General features: G+C 46.9%; 1 long non-coding RNA gene across 2 annotated transcripts in view; it reads left to right on the top strand.

Annotated features, from left to right (window-relative positions):
- The window catches only part of LOC144827370 (uncharacterized), a 219,215-nt gene extending 201,733 nt beyond the window's left edge, over positions 1 to 17,482 (top strand). For both annotated transcript variants that reach the window (XR_013610160.1, XR_013610158.1), the window contains exon 4: positions 16,793 to 17,482. This is a non-coding gene — a long non-coding RNA (uncharacterized LOC144827370). The remainder of the gene's footprint in view (positions 1 to 16,792) is intronic.
- The last annotated feature ends 1,556 nt before the right edge of the window (positions 17,483 to 19,038 follow it).

The following is a 19,038-nucleotide window of genomic DNA, read 5'->3' on the forward strand; positions in this document are numbered from 1 at the left end:
GTATGAGATCGCAAACTACATCAAAGGTGCCACACAGGCGCATACCCAATTCAACCGCAGCTTCCAGTCTGTGATCATCCTGAACACGCTTAAGGACCGTAGGCAGGACACCCATAGACGGAGTGCCGTAACACCTCGCATAGACCGTCGCAAATATCTTACCCCATGTCTCACAGTCACCGAGTTCAGGGGCCAAATCTTTTGGCAAACTAAGTGTCAGAATCCTGTGTTTTTCACCAGGAGTCGTATTAGGAAATACAGCTTCCAGCTGGTCAAATTTCTCGGCAAGCCAGAAAGGACAATCATCCTTTTCCTGGGGACGCCTGCCCATTACAGCATTGACCATCATGGGACTGAGCTTTAAACCGCCCTGTCCGGCCGGAAGCGCCGCACCCCCCGGGGGCCCACCCGGAAGATTGCGGGCTATGTATTGCACTAAAGCTCTAATCACGGCAATAGAGACTACATGTAGTCTACGAATCTCAGCAAGGGTACAATTGCCGTGTAGAGGATGAGGAGTAAATCCAGCCAAAACAGGCCAATTTGCACCTGGAATGGACAAAGGACCTAACCTCGGAGCGGTCAAAGAATGGGGTAGGGCGCCACCAAACCAAACGCGATGCTGCCAAGTATCGATAGGTACTTCCTGTGCCCTGTACGGAGTATATTAATTCAATACAGGAGAGGGAGTGTAATTGTGGAACAAACCAGAATTAGCGTCCACAGCCGGAAATGTCACCCATGAATAAAAGAGTTCGTATGGGTAAGCCGCTTCCGCACTCACCACCAATATCACAGCCAAGCCTTCTGCGGGGACATTGTAAGTCAGCAAATGATTGCGCACCGCAATGCGACTATGCTGCGGAATGTCCACGGCATTGGCCATGACGACACAGAAACAGAAAGGAACAAAGTAGACTTTGTAGAACAACTGGGTAGTGATTCAAGGAAACCGTTTTAGAAAGATTCAAGCTTGAAAAGACCTATTTCAAAAATAGGTAGGTTTTTTCCGACATCACCGTTTTCCGGAAACGACAGTGAAGGTGTTAAGGATTGAATGATATACTACTCGAGTGTCATGATATAAGACCACCAACGTATGGGCGCCATGTAGCGGGAATTCCGTTCTCCTACAGAATTGTGCATAGAGATTTGGAACCTCAGTGAATTAGGATGGCCCAAAACTCACCTCAGTACCCAAAATCCCCTTACCGAGCTAGCTACAGTGTCTCATTGGTCATAACAAACTCCCAATGTTTAGACAAACAAGAACATGAACTTAGAATACCTCAGGTATCGTGGAACACATGAACACTCTTTCGCTATACAATCATTTTAAACCAGAACGTGGAGTAAAAGAGGACACATGCATATTTGAAATATTTATTTACTAATGCAGGGTTCTCAAACGCAGTATCTTATATAATACAAGCAAACATATTATAAGAAACAAAGATATCAGCATAGTTACTAGTCCATAGAAAGCAAAAGGCGACAACATGCTAAAATGCTGTAATGAATAGGAGTTAACAACACCTAATTCTCATCCTCCCTATCTAGTATATTATATTATATCTAAGAAGGTCTCTTTGGGTTTTAGCAGGGCGGGCCCATACCTCAAGTTTTCAGGGGCAGAGGATCACATCATCTTCCACCAGCTCTCTGCATGCGAAGCACCATCAAGTGTGTACTGTGTGCTCCAAGCAAAGCAATATAAAACGCGCCTAAACCCAGATTTTGGCAGCAGCTGCATTCATGTTATGTCTAGGAAGGTCCGAAGATCAGACCTCACAACAACACTGTGTCGAGTTATCCTTGAAGGCTTCAGCACTCACTGTGCAGACATATTTTACAAAGCAAAGCTGATATCAGAGCAATAACATATTATTCTCATGTAAATCACAACGCTCTTCTAGGTTGAAAGCTAAAATAACAATTATGTGTCGTGTGCAGAAGCAGCAAAAGGAAGAATGGCGTTTAAACATTTAATAAGCTCATGATAACTTAACACGGTATATAGGTAAGCAGAAACTATATGACATGACGTCTCTAATATAGGTAATTGGGAGGCAATATTGTGTGGATGAAATGGGCTTAAAGGAACATTTTTAATAATATTATTCCCCTACATTAGCTAAAAAGGAAATAGGTTTTAGAGTAGGTTCAGGGGCTCATGAAATAATCCAGTACTTTAAGATCTACTGCCGCACCCACAAGTAATGCTTTAATGATGCAGAACATATCTTTATGTAGTCCTTTGGATGTTTTCTACAATCAGCTCGGGTAGCTCCCAACAGAGCAAAGATTGAAGGAGGTTTTGCCTATTTTGGGGGCATTGGTGAATCAAACCTTCCATAATTCCTCTCTGAACAAATTTACATTGATAGTCAGGGGCTACGCATTCACGGTACTAACACATGTGTTAGTCTTTATGGGGTGATATTTGGTCAATGTGAATTATGCTTGCACGGTCAAAGGTGCTCCTCAAAGACTGGATGTCCAGTCCCACATACTGAGCCATTATGTTGGTATTTACAGGACAAATTCCAAGAGCCTGTATTGTAAGGGCAGCAGGAATTGTCTGGGATTGTATGTCCTTTCATGCTATTCATCCCAGGCCCAGGTCACCCTGTGCTGAAGCATCGCTCTTGTGCCTGTCTTTTCCTTCCTTATTCCCAATTTTCCAAGTGCTTTCTCCTTGCTTTTCCCTCATTTTCACTGCTTTCTCCTTCCCTTCCCCCATTTTTTGAGTGCTTTCTCCTTGCTCTCTGTGCTGCTGCAACACTCTTGCCCCTGTCTTCCCCTTGTTCCTTCCCTGTTTTCTGAGTGCTTACTCTTTTGTTTGCCTCATGTTTCACCACTTTCTCCTTCCTTTTCTCTTGTTTTGTGAGTGCTTTCTCCTTTTCCCCTCATTTTTCACTGCTTTCTCCTTTCTTTTCCCCTGTTTTTGAGGTGGAAGATGTTTTCTCTATACATATCTGCAAACAAAGGATCACCTTGCGAAGGAAAATACGGGTGCCAAGTAAACATCCATTTTTCAGACCTAGGTCAAGCTCCAATCTCTCCATAACACATCTGGAAGGTACCCAAGAAACTGATGACAATTGGACTGCTTCCTTGACCTCTTCAAGGCCAGGAAGTGCTATATACATTTCAGTTGCATTAGTGCTGTAAGCCTCACAGTGGGTATGGAAAGCACTATATGAATAATGAACACCTCTGTACAACCCCAAGAAACACCAATAAATAAAGGACTGCCACCTGAAGGAAACTACACAAACAGTACCTGGCTAAAGCAACATGGCCCAGAAGGTCTTCTACGTGCCAAAGACCCTAAAAAGTTTACAAACATCAACTAATGTTTGTTGCTAGACGAATGCCTGACAGTGCGAAAATAAACACCTCCTAACACTGTCATAGCGAAAGCATGTTTCAGGTCGCCAGATGACTCCATGTTACGAAGAATGCAATGCTTCAATGTTAGAGTTCTCTTTTTTAAATTATTGTTTCCATTTGTGTTATTTGAAATGGATCAACTGATGCAAACCAGGACAATACACAGAATGCACACGGTTGCTAAACAAAAATCCAGCTTCCAATGTATCCGTGTGATGTACAGTAGCTGAGACCCGTGGTTTTAATAGCTATGGCGGCCTAGAAAGAGCAACGGCTTGGCGCATATACATGTTTTCAGAGTGATCTTAGTGCCATGACGTTTCTCATCATCAAGAAAACGAAAATTTCAGTTTAACAATGAAAGAAGACACGAATGCAAGCCTTGCACTGGAAAGAAATGTGCGGGTTAAAGGCCATTTCTTGTCATTCTTTATATTTTATTGTCTTTAAGAAAGGTGTTCAGAGAGGTGCTTGTAGTTTCTAGGGCTAAAATGAAAGTGATTTATGTAAGAAGGGGGCATGCAGACATAAGGGCTTTTTTTACAAGCCCCTTGGGCAGGGGCTTGTAAATAAGCCCCATAGTGTATGCGCAGAAACAAAAGAGGTCTGTACTGTATCTTTTTGCGTTACAGCAGATGTTGCCTATTGAGCTGTATAGTTCTTCGCTTCATCATTTGTGATCTTCTCTATAACATTACTACACGAAAGTGCCTCTCACGGATATATTGCATCCTTTAAGTAAGGAGAAGCAGGTACCCCACTTTGGGGCATATTCTCAAGGATTTATCGCCTAGTTACTGGCACTTTATTGCAGCCAAAGTGGCGATAAATGTATCGCCACATTCACAAGCTGGTGCTAACAGCCAATATCACCAGTTTACCTGCGATAGCAGCCGCTAAAAATATTGCCACAGATGACCTCGGTAACTATCGCTAATGAAATGCAGAGTAGGTGGTAAAAATGAGGCTGTAGCATCCCACTCCTCCATTTGCTGCTTCCTGCCGGCTTCGTCCCTCTGCATCATGCCCTGGAGGACACCTTCCACTGTCCCCCGCAACCCTCCACTACATTCACCTTCGACATTGACGAGGTCCCGCTCAGCTCTCATGGCCCTACCTCAGTGCACCGCAAGTCACCGTCCCGTGGCGCAGGGCCTATGCCGGCAGCAGTGCATCCGGGGCCACTAACTTTGTGCAGCTCAAGTCATGGACCCTGTCTAATAGAACATTGGACGGCCTCAGGGTTTATGGACTGGGGTCATCAAAGCCATGTGTCTGTGGCCATGCGCTGTCCGCTGCCACCGGCCTCAACTGCAGTCCACCTGGGCTCACACATCAAATCGAGTCCTGACCTGCCCGGATGTCGCATCACCGCAGGATGCACATGCCACCACCGCCAGGACCAACTCAAAACAACAGGTGCCAGAGTCAAAGTGTCTTACTGACAGACTATCAGAGTTGCTCAACCTTTCATGGGTGCCATCATCAGCTTGATACCCTGCTCAGCTCTTAAGGTGCCACTAACTCAGTGCACCAGAACTCATGGGCCATTTCTGATTGAGTTATGTGCTGTGGACAGCTCACGCAGCAATGTCAATTCAGGCAGTGTGGAAGACTTGGGACGATGATGAGGAAGATGATGCAGGTGTGACACACCCCACAGCAGCTGCAACAGGAATATCCCAAAAGGACACAATGCTAGACAATGTGTTCACATGAGCACGCTCAGCTCTGGTGCCCCAAACTTAGTGCACTGCAACTCACGGCCACTTCTGATTGCATATTGGGTGACCTCTGTACTTGTTCCTGCTTCCACCATGATGCTTCACAGTTATTTCTGTTATGCTGGTGTATTCTGTTTCCGCTTTAATTGTAATCACTGTTCAAGTTGTTGCCAGCCCACACTACTCCATAAGGGCTGGCTTACACTCACCCCACACACATCCAGCACAGGCGTCACTCTACATGTGACACTGGCAATAAAGGTGCCGGGCGCACGTGGCCATAGCCAATTCCACAAACCATCTGAGTGTGTCCGTATGGTCATAATGTATGCATGAGGGTCCCATGCCCTACAACATTACATTATGCTGTGTACAGCAGACGCAAGCATGTCACCCCAGGCAGCGGGTGAGACCTTGGAATGTAGATTTGTCGTCCCCCAGTCAGTACGTAAGAGGAGTGGACTGGGCTGGAGTACACAAGTCGAATGTGGGGGTGTGAATGATTATCCCGGAGCTCTAGGCGTAATTCAGTACTGGAAATGTGCATATGCATGTGTCTCTGTCGCAGTCTGGGTCTCCGTTGGGGAGTGTAAGTGGTTCCTGATGTGACTTAGACATCCACGTATCTGATCTAATTCGGGTTCCATGATGTCGAACTCCACCCACCTCCATCTGACAGTCTGACACCTGTCCTTGGAATGCAATTGGTCCTTTGGTGGGGTGCCTGGAGCCAGCCGTGGTGATGGGTGCTTCCTTCTGTGTGGTCTGTGCAGGGGGTGGGGTCTCCTCAATGCAGCTGGACTGCCCTGCTCCTGGAGGTGGATTGCCTATGATGTTCACAAACTGTTTGTAGGGCGTCGATGTAGAAGGCGTGGAGGTCCTCTTCAGCATCACAGATGAGTTGTCTGGTCTGCCCTGCTGGAGGTGTTGTTTGTCTCTCTGCAATGTGAAGAGGGGATGCATTTTGACATTGTGTTGACATGTATGTGGACGCATTGTTCACCTTTTCATACAGACTGCATGACAATGTACATTGTGACTGTTTGGGAGGAGCGGACTATGTGATGCGGGACAGTGGACATTTGGACTACATTACTGATGTGAGGTTGTTCACGTACATTTTCATCTCACAGTTTTCTGCTATGTCAGGTGTGATTTGCCAGTGCACAATCGGACCCAGTTGTGTCCTCTGTTTTGCACTTTGTACCACATTGCTGTCAATGTGGATGTGCTGTTATTGCTATGTGTGTGTGCTGCATTGTGGGGGATTCGCCCCTGCAGCAGTGATTTTGCTGCCCCTTAGCCCTTTGAGAAGGATGTGCCTTTGACTTTTGTGCTTTTACGATGCTGAGATGTTGGCGACTTGGGTCATTTGTGCTCTTGGACGGTTTTTGTTCTCTTGTGCATTGTTTGCCTGCAGATGTATTGTTGACGTCAAGGGTTGTTTGTGCAAGTTGATGTGTCAAAGTGTGACCTGCTCCTTTCCGGATGTGGCCCACACTCAGCCACCTTAGTGTTGTTTTATGCACAATGTCATAATGATTGTACTGCAGCCATGCTGATCATCATGCAGTATCACTTGCATTGTCAGTGTGGCTCACAAATACGCATCTTTGCTGAGTTTCACATGTGTGGATGTGTTGGTTATGAGATTGGTGATGTGTGGGGTGGCGCCCCTTTGGGCACATGGTTGACTGAGGCCTACTTGGTGTTTGTATGTGTGCTGCAGTGTGCCACAGGGATCAGGGACATGATCCAGGGTCATTGTGGGTTTGCAGCATGCTACACATGATTATGCATGTGTGCCATTATGCCCATCTCCCCCGTCCCCCAAGTCCCTGGTCATTACTCGCCCTGTTGATGTTGTATGAGGTCATATAGAGCTGTGTCCGGATTCCTAACTCCTTGCACCATCTCCCCACCGATGACTGTAGCCACCATTTCCTCCAGCTCCTCCTGTGGTGCAGGACTCCCACGTCCAGTCGCCGTATCTGCCCTCCTGTTGGCAGTGGGTTTCTGCTTGGTTTGGCTTTTCACATTATGCCAGCACCTCTTGACCTCCTCCATTGACCTCCTCGACACTCGGACTGCATTAACGTTGTTCACGATGGACTGACATGTTTCAGTTTGTGTTGCCATTGACACAGTGGAGGTAATGAACAGTTGTCGTTCGTGTACTATCTCATCTGTGACGAATATCCGTTTTTCCTGTGGACTGAACACCGTCTTCCTCTTTCTCTTCTCCTTGGCCTTCCCTGCCCCTGGGGTTCCATGCTGGTGGTCTGTGTGGCTTGTCGGGATCACGTTGGACTCTGCACTCTGTCCGGGTGCATCCATGGTGCTAAGCGGTTTCTTTTTTTCTCCCTTTTTTTCCCTCTGCTTTTCTGGTGCATTTCCCCACATGACGCATGGGAATTGCAGGCCTGTCGCTGGTTATTGCTGATTTTTGTATCGTGGTTGGGATATTGCTACTATTTTTGTGTTTGTGTTTCGTGTTTTTGCTGCATCGCATTGATTTTAACACGATCATTTGATGCGTTATTGTGAGACTATCGCATGGTAAGGCCGTGTTGAGAATACCACGTTTACACGGCGTTATTTTCCCACGATAGACTGCAATGTGAAGAGATGCGGTAGGCTACTTTTGCGGTAATTATCACATGCCCTAGGGGGAACTCCATGTGTCTGGTATGTATCTGAACAGCCCAACTCCTTCGACTTTCATTCAAACTGTTTATTGGAATAGTCAATTTTTGTAGAAAGATTAACCACAGAATTCAGCACCTCTTTCAATGACAGGGGTATTAGAGTCGGTGAACCAATTCCAATAAAGTGACTGGTTCTTTTTAGATCGTTAAGCCTGAACAAAAGAAATTAAACACTGTGTTAAAGTTATTAAAAACAACGTCTAAACTAACCCATCTGCAAAAAGTGTAAGAACTGTGAAGAAAATACAAAAAAACAGGGTGGTGAGCAAAAACCAGTAGCCAAAAACAAATGTGGGAATCTTTGTTTCACATCTGCAAAAATACCGACTTAAAAGTTGTTTAGGAAATTATAAACAAATTAACCTTTAGGTGTTCCAGAGTCAATAATCCAAATATCTGCGAGTCAGTCTGGATTAAACACACTACTGGATTATACAGTACTTTGGGAAGATGTTATAGCATCTTCTTTTCCGTGAGCCAAAATCCAGCATTCCAGCAGCCTCTCCTGATTGGTCAGCCTGAACAGGCTCAGCCAAGCTGCTATGATGAGGTGATGTGTGAACGGCAGAAAGCAGAGTTTATCTGATGGGGGGAGCTCTGCAGTTGCAGAGAACAGGCCAGGTCGGGGCTGCATAAATTAAACTGGGTTTCAAAGAGAGCAGGAGAGAAGGGAATGCTAGCCAGGCCTACCCCCTCTTCCTGTACTCCCATCCAAATGGCAGGCTGGGGAATTGAATTTGCAGAAGGTCAAAAGGGGGAGTGTTAATGGAAATGAGCCACACCAGTAGGTTAGTTTAGCCAGCTCCTCCTCCAAAGGAGAGGAGTTCTTCCTCTTGAGTTTTAAAAAGCAGTGCTTTGTGGGACAACAATATGCGATACTTTGAAGGACACATTCATACATTTGAGTGACACCAAGCCCCTTATTGGACAGGGGTGTCTCCCTTCTTGCTGCCCTAGATCATTGAATAAATATGTGAGAGCTGCATAGCAACTTGGATATACTGCCTGAAATAAGAAGGACTGTCCTTCTGGAATCCTGGTCTGCACCACACAGGATTGTCACTGGAAGAGTGCTACTGTTGCACTCTTGGAACTTCAGCCATGAGGACTTTAACTTGATTAAAAAAGGATTTAGGAGTGGACTCCATGAGAGCAACAGGCTATCAGAGCTTTCATGCACCTTCTCCCTCAAGGGGTCCCCAGCCTGGAGTGCGTCCAGTCGACTTTTCTGGATTTTGTCCAGGTGCATTGTGGGAATTCTAGTCCCAAACTCCCAAAGACCATCTCACAGCTTCTAGACTCTAGATTTGTGTTTTGGACACTTTGAATCCTCAAGAGGAACTTCATGAAAATGTTCCAGAAATTTGAAGAAGTTTGGATCAACTTTTGGAAAAAGCTGCATAAGTGGACCAAACCGATGTCGAGAGTCAAGCTGGCTACCTTGAAACATGAACAGGCCTGGATTTTAGGTTTGTCCTGCTGAAAGCTCAGAACCTCAAGACTTCCAGGAATTGACCGGGAGCTCCTGCTGATCCAAGCTGGCGAAACCACTGCAAATCTGGCCAGATGAAGTGCCTTGCTTGCCTTCAAGAGAGAAAATCCTCCATAAAAGTATATAAGCGTGAAGATACAATTTTGACCGGGGCCTCCTGCTTAGTGTCTGCAACCAGGGCTTTGAGTTTGTCCCTGTCAAACTCAACTAGATATCCCAAGTTGGCCCTATATGTTTTTAAGGACTAGAAAGTGTTTAATCTTTAAAAAATCATATCTCCGGTTCCACATATTACATTTTTGTCGTTTTGGTGTCATTTTAAAGACACAAATACTTCCTATTTTAGTCAATTGGAGTGGGATTCTTATTGTGTGTTACGTCTTATTTATTTACTGTATTGGTGTTTTTTAGTGCTTTACATACCTATCTCCTGAGTTAAGCCTGCCTGCTTGCAGCCAACTACTATGGGTTGAGCTAGGGGCTAATGAATGGAGACCTTGACTGGACCTCATATTGTGTTGGTGGTCTTATTGCTAATGGTAGATGAATACTTACCCCTTCTAATAATCCACCTTACAACAGGCATGGGAGAGAAGTTTTTGGCAGGCTTACTAGTCCAAGACTTGGAAACATGTGGCAAACAAACTAGTCTGGTCCCAGCAAATCAGAACAACTTGCCTCCAGTAAGTGGTACCTCTAAAAATCTTCATGCTTTAACAATCTTACTTGAGGAGAGACAAAATGTAAAAATCTTGTTTTATGCCTGTTTTAAGGACCTTAACACTGCCTTTGATAAGGTGACAAGGCATGCCATGTGGTCAAAGTACAGTCAGTCTGGTCTGATCAAATAACTGTGGGGCATATTATCAGGGGGGTTTACCTCCGCTTTTTTGGATTTAAAAGCCAAGAAAGTGGAGATAAAAATATCTTCCTATTACCTAGCTGTCGCTAACACCAGTTAGCGACAGCTAGTAGGAAATAGCGACCATCTTGGGCCCCGCTTTGCATGTCAGTGAAATGTATCACTAATGACATGCAAAGTGGGCGTGCCAAGATGTTAGCGACTGGAAACAGTCGCTAACCTCTATCTCTTATTACCAACTTTTGGAGATATTCGCGCTAAGCGCGAATATCTCCAAAAGCTAACACCTGCCCCTGAGCAGTTCTTAGCCATGTTATCCAATGGTAGGTGGATAACATGGCTAAGAGCATTAGCTCGGTAATGCATGAATATCGCGGACTTTTCAGCGATATTCATGCATTTCGGCCGATTTTTAACGCTTAGGAGATAAACCTTGATAATAGCAAGGTTCCTAAGCGATAAAAATCGCCGCAGCTCGGCGATAAAAATATTGCCGCTAAGCCAACATAGCGATAATTATCGCCAGTTGTTGGTAGCATGTCCCTGTATTTTACCTTAGTTGAGTGTAAAATTAGATGAGAAAATTATAACATCAAGGACATTTTTTACAGAGGATGGTTTAAAGCAATGATATGTTTTACCCCCGCTGTTTAATTTATATATAGCTGATTTCAACAATGCAATCAATGTGCAAAATTCCTATCCTCTTCAACCCACATTTCAATTAATATCAAGTTTACAGTTTGCCTAAGATAATGTTCTATTGGGCATAACTCCTATCACCCTGCAGAGGTTAATCGCTGCCTTTGTTTGTAAATTATATCTAAACAAATGGAATGGAAATTAAAATCAAGAAGACAAAAGGGATGCCTTTTGGCACCCAGAAAAAATAAGGCAGGTGGTATTCAAAGGAGAGAATTGTTATCACAATCTCATACACATATCTTAGCATGGTTTTGTATAGCCAAGGAAACTTTCAGGACCATCTTTAATCCTAAGAGCAAAGGTAATATCTTTGACATTTACATTCATGTTGTTGCTTAGCAATTGTGCAGTCCATAGTTTGAGCCTCTCCTCAAACTCATAAGCAGCAAATCAATATCCACTCTAATTTATGATACTGAAATTCTTTGTGGAAGAGACAAAAACATTTTGAACACCTTACAAACAAATGTATATCGATGTTTGTTCATGGTTGGAAAATATAAAGGCACTGATTCACATAGAGCTGAGTTTGACAAGCCAACAATTAGCCTTACATGGGGGCTTCATCATTACCCCCCAGTCCCTTCAGTCCTCATCCCACTCTTTACTAAATGGAGATGACTAACACACAGCAGAAAAAAGAACAGGAGAATGCTGTGACACCTAATCCCACCCCCCCACTGGGAGCCCATAAGCAGTACCTACTTAGCATTTCTCCTGTTCTTTTTTTCTGTCTGACGATAGAATGGGATGTGGTTGCTGGTTGTACGTACCTACTGCTCCTTCATGCTGTAGTCTTCTTCGGACCACGTCGGGCTGCTGGGCTGCTCTTGACGTGCTGTTGTTTGGTCAACCTGCCTGCCGGGAGCCGCTATTGTTGGCGGCTAGCCCTTTGTGGCCGGCGCACCAGTCCGCCCGGTCTGTTTGTGTTTAAAGGGCGTATCTTGCTGTGGCTGGGCCGTTCTGGAAGGCGCACTGCTCCTGCTGTGGGTTGATTCGGGCCAGTCTTAGTAGTGCCCCTGGAGTACTTGGCTGGCCGGTATGGTCATTTCCTGTAATGTGGCCATTCGACCCTGAGAGAACCTGTTCTCGTCTGATCTCAGTAGTTGAGCTGGGTCGGGCCTGGTAGATAAATCAATGGGAGACCTCCTGTGACTGCCAGGCACTGCAGGCTTTTATATTTGCCTGGATCTGGTCTGGTGGACAGTGCCTGGGCTGGCTGCTGGGGGCAGACGGTGTGTGATGGTGTCTGCCTGCCCTGGAGGTGAGTAACACATAGCGTTTTTTCTTTTTACGGTCCAGGTTCTGCCTTTGGCCGTTTCACCCTTCTGCTTCTGTTCTGGTCTGCTCTCAGTTGTTATAGAGGCTTGCCTCCGACCATTTCATCATGAAAGCATCTGATCTTGTCTGCTCTCTGACACTGAGCGGTGTCGAGCCTGGTTGGTGCCTTGATGGGAGGCCGCCTGAGGATGCCAGCTGCTGTCGGCTTTTCATCTTTAGAAATGAAATTTAAAACAAAAAGGCCTAGTTGTTGCCTTCCACGGGAGGCTCCCTGGGATTGCAAGATGCTGTTGGCTACTCACTGGCCTTTTGAGAGTTTGGACTGTGTATGGGTCTCTGTTGTCTCTCTCTTTCAGGGAGTGTTTCTGAATGGCCTTCTACCTGGCTCTTAATTGGTTGTTGGTTCCTGAGCTGGCTCGTGATGGCAGGCGGTGTGTTCTGGTGTCTGCCTGCCCCAGGGTGAGTACTGCATAGCACATTTTTCTCCTTTTCTGGCCTCTGGCTATGGAATCTTTGACGTCCCGGCCTCCCTGTTGCTTAGACTATGTTTTCTATCTCCCGGCTCTTGCTGGGTCTCTCTTTCTGGAGGTTTTCTGGTCTGCCCCTTGCCTGGCACTGCTTTGATGAACTGTGCCTGGGCTAGCTGGTGGGGGTTTACAGTGGCGTGTGGCGTCTACCTCCCAGGGATTGTGTCCAGCTGGGTGGTTTTTGTTCCTGCCTTTTTTTAGTCTTCTGTTTGTTTGTTGTGTTTTTTGTAGCATGTTTCAGACCCTTAGGGTTCCTGGCCTCCCTACTCCTTGAGTTCTGTTCTCACCTGGGGGGCTTGGTATTGTGCCCTCTCTCTTGCCTGGTGTGGCCCTTGGTGGTGGGGTTCCCTGGTGCACGGTGTGCCCCTGCTGCCTCTTGCTGGTCTCCCTTGGCTGTCCGTGGTCTGCTGATGGCTTAGGGTCAATGCTGATGGTGCCACTGGTTGCCGGTGTTGGTGTTTGCCTATTGCCTAGTGCAGGGTTGTGAGTTGTGCAGAAAAAGGCTCGAGAGGTGCGGAAAGAAGAGAGTGAGGTGCAGAAAGAGGCAAGTGAGTTCCAGATAAAAGAGAGTGAGGTACAGAAAGACACAAGAGAGGTGCAGAAAGAGGCTAGAGAGGTACATAAAGAGGCAAGAGGGGTACAGAAAGAGGCAAGTGAAGTGCAGAAAGAAGACAGTGAGGTGCAGAAAGAGGCAAGGGAGGTGCAGAAAGAAGAGAGTGAGGTGTAGAAAGAGGCATGAGAGGTACAGAAAAAAGAAAGTGAGGTACAGAAGGATGCAAGAGAGGTGCAGAAAGAGGCAAGAGAGGTGCAGAAAGAAGAGCATGGCTGGTGGGGAGTAAGGACCATGTTGATGTTTCCTTCTGCCCTCGTTTGTTCCTTTCCGGGTGCCTTGGCCAATTATGGGGTTCCTCTGGATGCCGGTCTGTTTGCCGTTGGTGGGGGCTGGGTGTGTCCTTTGCATCTGCCTCTACAGCACCTTTGTTTCTCCCCTGTTGCTTTTTTCGGGCTGGTGGATGTATTGGTGTGGTGGCGGGTGTGGTCTGGTGTATGCCTGCTATGGGTTGTATGCAGTGTTGCGGCTTTTCCGTGTTTTGCTCCTGCTTGGTGTCCTGGTTGCTCCCCAGTTGTAGGCTGTATCTTTTCTCTGACCCAGTGGCTTCACGTGGGCTGTGCCTGGGATGTCCTGGTGTGCCTGGTGGCTGCTGGCCCAGTTGTGGGGTGCAGGTGGTGTTGCCTTAGTCCTGTCGCTTTCCCCTTGGGGCACTTGTCATTGAGCCTGGTCATTGGGGTTCCTGCACGCCTTCCCGCTGTCTTTTTTCCAGTCATCGCATTCTGGTTTTGGTGCTGGTTTTGTGCCTGTGGTGTCTATGGTCCCTGGTCTTCCTGGGTCTTTGGTGGCTCTACTGTTGCAGGGTCCGCTGGGTCCAGTTTCTGCCCTGTCCCTCTTCTGGCTCCTTCCCCCTCAGTGTGATGTGTTACTTTGAGTTTGTTGGGCTCATTCTTTCTTGTGTTGTGCTGTTGCCATGAGTTTTTCAGTCAGGTGGTGGGTCCTTGGCTTTGCCTCTGTCTGTCTTGGCCTCACTGCCCCTTTGTTTGCCCCTTATTTGACTATGCTGGAAGGGTTGGCAGTGCCTTTGCCGCCCATCGGGTGTGGAACTTTGGGCATCTTGGCGGTCGGTGGTCCTGTGCCTGATGTTGCTGAAGTCCAGGTGGGCCTCCTTGCACTTTCCTGTAGCCTCTCCCCAATGCCTGCCTTCCCTTGGTGAGGGCTTTGCCATGGCATTGGCATGCTGGAGTGGACTAGTTGTCTTTCTCCAAGTCCTCTTGCCACTTTGGGTTTCCTGTGTGGCCTGGAGGTGGCTGGTTCCTGTGCCTTTCTCTGTGCCCTCTGTGTTTGGGGGTTTCAGGGTGAGACAGTTGGGCCTGTGCTTCACGGGTGTCTGTGGAGATGTCTGTGGGGTTGGGCTGTGGGCCGCACTGTTTGTCTCTCCTGTTTTTGCACTTCTGCAGCTGAGCTTGGGACTCACTTGGGGTTGTTTCCTTGGTGTCGTCCTTTGTCCCCTGGGCCGGTCGGTCAGCTGTTGGCTTCGGTTGGGGTTTTCCTCCCTTCCGTGTTCTGGGTTCTTCTTCGGTGGCCTGTGGCTTGATCTTCCCTGGTCCTGAGTTTTTTGCCTGTGGTCAATCCCCAGGTTTGTAGTTGTGGGTGTTGCCCTTGGCATGGGTTGTTTGTGGGTGGCATCTTCCCTGTTGGCCCTGTTTGGTGTTTGGGTTCCCCTGGTCTCAGTGGCCTTGGGGGTTTTGCCTCTCCCCGCTCTTGGTGCTATGGTCTGGTCTGATTCGGGGTTGGCTTATGTTCACCCCCTGCTTTGCCTTGGGCGGGGTCTTCTTGTTGGCCTCTTTTTGGTGGAGGTGTTGCACTTCTTACCTCTCTCTTACCTTTGTTGGGTGGGGTGCTGAGTTTGTATCCCTGTGTCCCCTGCATTTGGGGTGGTTGCCACAGCCCTGGCCTGTTGGCCTGTCCCAGTACCTTGGTTCCTTATGGATGATTGGGCTGTTGTCTGGTGTCTATGCTGGTGGTTGGTGCTGGTTTTTATTGCCCTGGGGCCTGCTCCTTTTCTGGTGGTTTCTGTTGCAGTGTCCTCTGGGCTCTCTGGTGGCTGGGTCTGTCGGATTGGGGGTGGGGGTTGCTCTTGGTCACTGCTCACTTCCTTGCCGGTTTGCTCAGTGTGAGCCTGCCCTTGGTTCTCTCATTCGGTGCCTAGGCTCTTTCGGCAGGCCCTGTCCTCTTTTGTCTGGGCTGGTCTGCTGGGGGCCTCCCCCTTTTTGTTGGTGTTGGTCCTGTGGTTGATCGTGTTGATCCTTTGTCTCCTGCTTTAGGAAGTACCTGTTAGGTCTCTACTTGCTTCCCCTCTGCTTTCTGGTGGGGTCATTGTGGGCTTTTTTGGTGGTGTTGGGCCTTCTTCATTGTCTGCTTGTGGTCACTTTCTGTCATCTCTGCTGCTGGGTCATTGGCACTGTCTGGTGTTCAAGGCCTTGGTGGCTTTTGTCGTGGGGCGGGAGCCCTTCCGGGCTTTTGTGTCCTTTGAGCACTTTCACTTCTTCTGGCCCCCCTTGTGCTGGTTATTTAGGGGGGGGCTGGTTGCTTTGGTCCCTCGGGGGTCCCCTTTGGGCTTGGAGCTTGGGGCTCTGTGCTTTTCCTCCATTTCGCCCTTGACTGGGGGTCTTGTGTCCCTGTTTATGTGTCCCTGGCTTCTTTCTGCGTCTGGTCACCTTGGGTCTTCTATGGGTGGCCTCGCCACTGTCCTTCTAGTCAGGACGGTCTCTAGTCCTTTCGTGTTGGGTTTTCCTCCTCCGTGGTTGATTTGGGGGTGTTCCCGGTGTGGGTTGTCTGCCCTTTGGGTGGCGGCTAAGTGGTTTGGCTCCTTGAGTTGTTCTTCTTGGTTGTCACCTGCTTGTTTTGGGAGATTTGGCCCTGTTGTTTGGTTGGAGTGTTTTGGGTTGTGTGCTCCTGCCTGTGTTTTCTTTCTGTGGATCTTCAATTCATTTGGTTTGCTGCTTTCTGTGGTGTTCCTGGTGATCCTGGGAGTTCGGAAGGCCGGGACCAGGAGTAATGAAGATTACTGGTAAGTAATAAGGCATTATAATTTGAGGTGTGTGAATCTTGATTAATTTGTTGCAGGTAAGTTCTCGTAATTACTGCAAAATTATACAAAACATCTTGCACTCGCACAAAATACCCGAGCGGTATGCTAAAAGCAGAAATTTGAAAAACTGCCACAAAGTAAACATGCAAATAGTCAGCTAATCCCTCTAGTGGGTAGATACACTGTAACTACCATAAACGTCATTGAATGATGCATCGGCTCTCTATGAAAGCACTGAAGGTGGTTTCTCTCAATGTCAATGGGCTGACTCATTTCATAAAACATAAGAGAAGAACTGAATTTCCTAGGGAGAAAGAAGCCAGTGATAGCATTTTGTGCAAGAGATGTGTTTTACAAAAGTAGAATGTGAAAAACTGTAGTGTGATTGTGTGGAATATGCATTATAAGTCTGCATCCCTTGACAGAAACCTCTGCTCTCACTTCCCTTGACAGAAACCTCTGCTGGCACTTCCCTCCAGAGAAAGCTCTGCTCACACAAACGGGATTCAATGAAAAAGACCCTGCGCCTGGTCTCCTCCTCTGCTCACCACGTATTCCACCATGGCTGCCGAACCCCGTCTACAGCCGACTCCTTGTACAGCACCTGACCTCCTTATCCGCGTTACTCTGTCTTCCTTCCTCCTACCCTATCATCACCTTCAAAAATGGCACCCCGGTAATGATGATGATCCTAACTTAAGAGGATCGAAACGCCGTCGACCAATCATACAGCGCAACTCACAGGGCGCCCTCAACTTTGGTTCACATACAGTTATATGTCTTCCAATCATAAAAGAGGAACCATTGTTTTTGTATTTAATATTTTTCTTCAGTTTCTCACCTTTTGTCCCTCGCTATGTTTCCACTTGTCACTCATGCGGTCAGTCTCTGTTTCACAAGCACTACATGCACAAAGTCCCCTTGGGTTGCCTTTGCATTTCATGTCCACAGTGCTGTTATAACTGTCCTCTATGAACTGTGAATTTTTTAATATATGATGCCATGAGCACTTTTGAAAAAATACCGTGAATCTCTCCTTTCTTTGCTACCTTGTAATGTCGTGTACATACCTGTGTATCTGCCTTTTTCATTGAATCCGGTTGGGACATTGTTCTTTAAAAACGTATACTTACCAAGATCTCAATCCGGTCTATGGGTTATACTCCTGTTGTTCTCTACTACTATTTTCAGAATCTTGACATAAAATGATGCTTTACCATTGAAGAGGTTTTAAAATAAAATGTATTTCAGTCTTAACAACACAATTCTATCTGCTCCCAATTAAAATGTATCACTTAATAATATTTAGTATAATAACACCATGTTAGTCACCGAGACAGTTAGGCCCTACAGTAGTAAAAAATGTGTTTTTCATCACAAGGACACGTAAAACTTAAACCCATATGTCCTACTTTCTGAGTACACTGCACCCAGCCTCATGAGCCTTTAGGGTCTACCTTAGGGGTTACATATGTTTTAAAAAAGAAGGTTTGTGCATTGCAAAAGGTTTATTTAAAAGCTGCAATGGCCTTTTTAAAAGACTTTTTTATTAAGCAACACAATTAGTTCGGCAGGCCCGCTAGTACTGTTTAATTTTCAGGCCCTGAGTATATGTAGTACCATTTCCTAGGGGCTTACAAGTAAACTAAAAGTACCAGTCAGGTAGATGCCCATTGTACCATGTTTTAGAGAGAGAGAGCACAAGCACTTTACCACTGGTAAGTAGAGAAAAAGTGCACAAAGTCTTTATGCCAATAAACACAGGACATCAATACAAGTCTAAAATATGAGTCTCCGACTACATCACATGTAATGTTATTGGTTAGCTCATAAAGTAGTACACTATGGGGCCTATTCCGATGTCGGACAGACCTGAATCTGTCCGACATCGGTCAGGAGCCGTAACCGACCGACCTGCTGTGGTCAGGTACGGCCCTGCTAGTACGATGCGATTCGTATGGTTCACAATGCAAGCATGCATTCCGACCGAAAAGCATGCTTGCAATGTGAAATGCAGGGGTGAAGTTCATCCCTGCACCCTGTGGCCGGCACCCCAAGGTGCCTGCCACCGGGTGGAGGGATCAACGGAGGGGCACCATAGGTGACCCTAGGCTGCCATTAGTGGGCCTTACACCCATGGGGGCCCTGCTGGAGGCTCCCAGAGACTGTTCCCGACTGCCTTTTGGCACGAAAAGGCAGTGAAAAACTGCCATTGTATTCCCTTGGTCGTAAAGAGGCGACCGGGGGAGTACTGGAGGATTTCCGATGGCAGACATGCTCTCCAAGCCCGTCGTAGGCCATCCGGAAATCCGAGTCGGATTCCTTCCCGACCGAGCCCATCGGAATGGCTTGGTCGGAAAGGAATCCGTCCAACACGTACCGATTCGATCGGAAGTGCTCCGAACATGGTTCGGAGCCCTTCCGACCCGAATCGGAATCGGACCCTATGTATATATCATTAGGACACAGTAGGAAATGCCCATGTCGGTATCCATTAAGAGTAGTTTGCTGAATATGACAAGTGAACCTGCCATATACTGCTCTAGCCAACCGCACCTGAAAATAAAAGCCAATCCCATCATATGGTCATCAAGCTCATAAACCAATAAGCACTATCGCCTTACTGCACTCTAAGACCCTGATATTTATAAATGCAAAAATGACAACAGGGAATGAGGAAGTTGGTTGATCCACGTGGA

Source organism: Lissotriton helveticus, chromosome 4_1, assembly GCF_964261635.1.
Source record: "Lissotriton helveticus chromosome 4_1, aLisHel1.1, whole genome shotgun sequence".
Taxonomy (NCBI): Eukaryota; Metazoa; Chordata; class Amphibia; order Caudata; family Salamandridae; genus Lissotriton; species Lissotriton helveticus.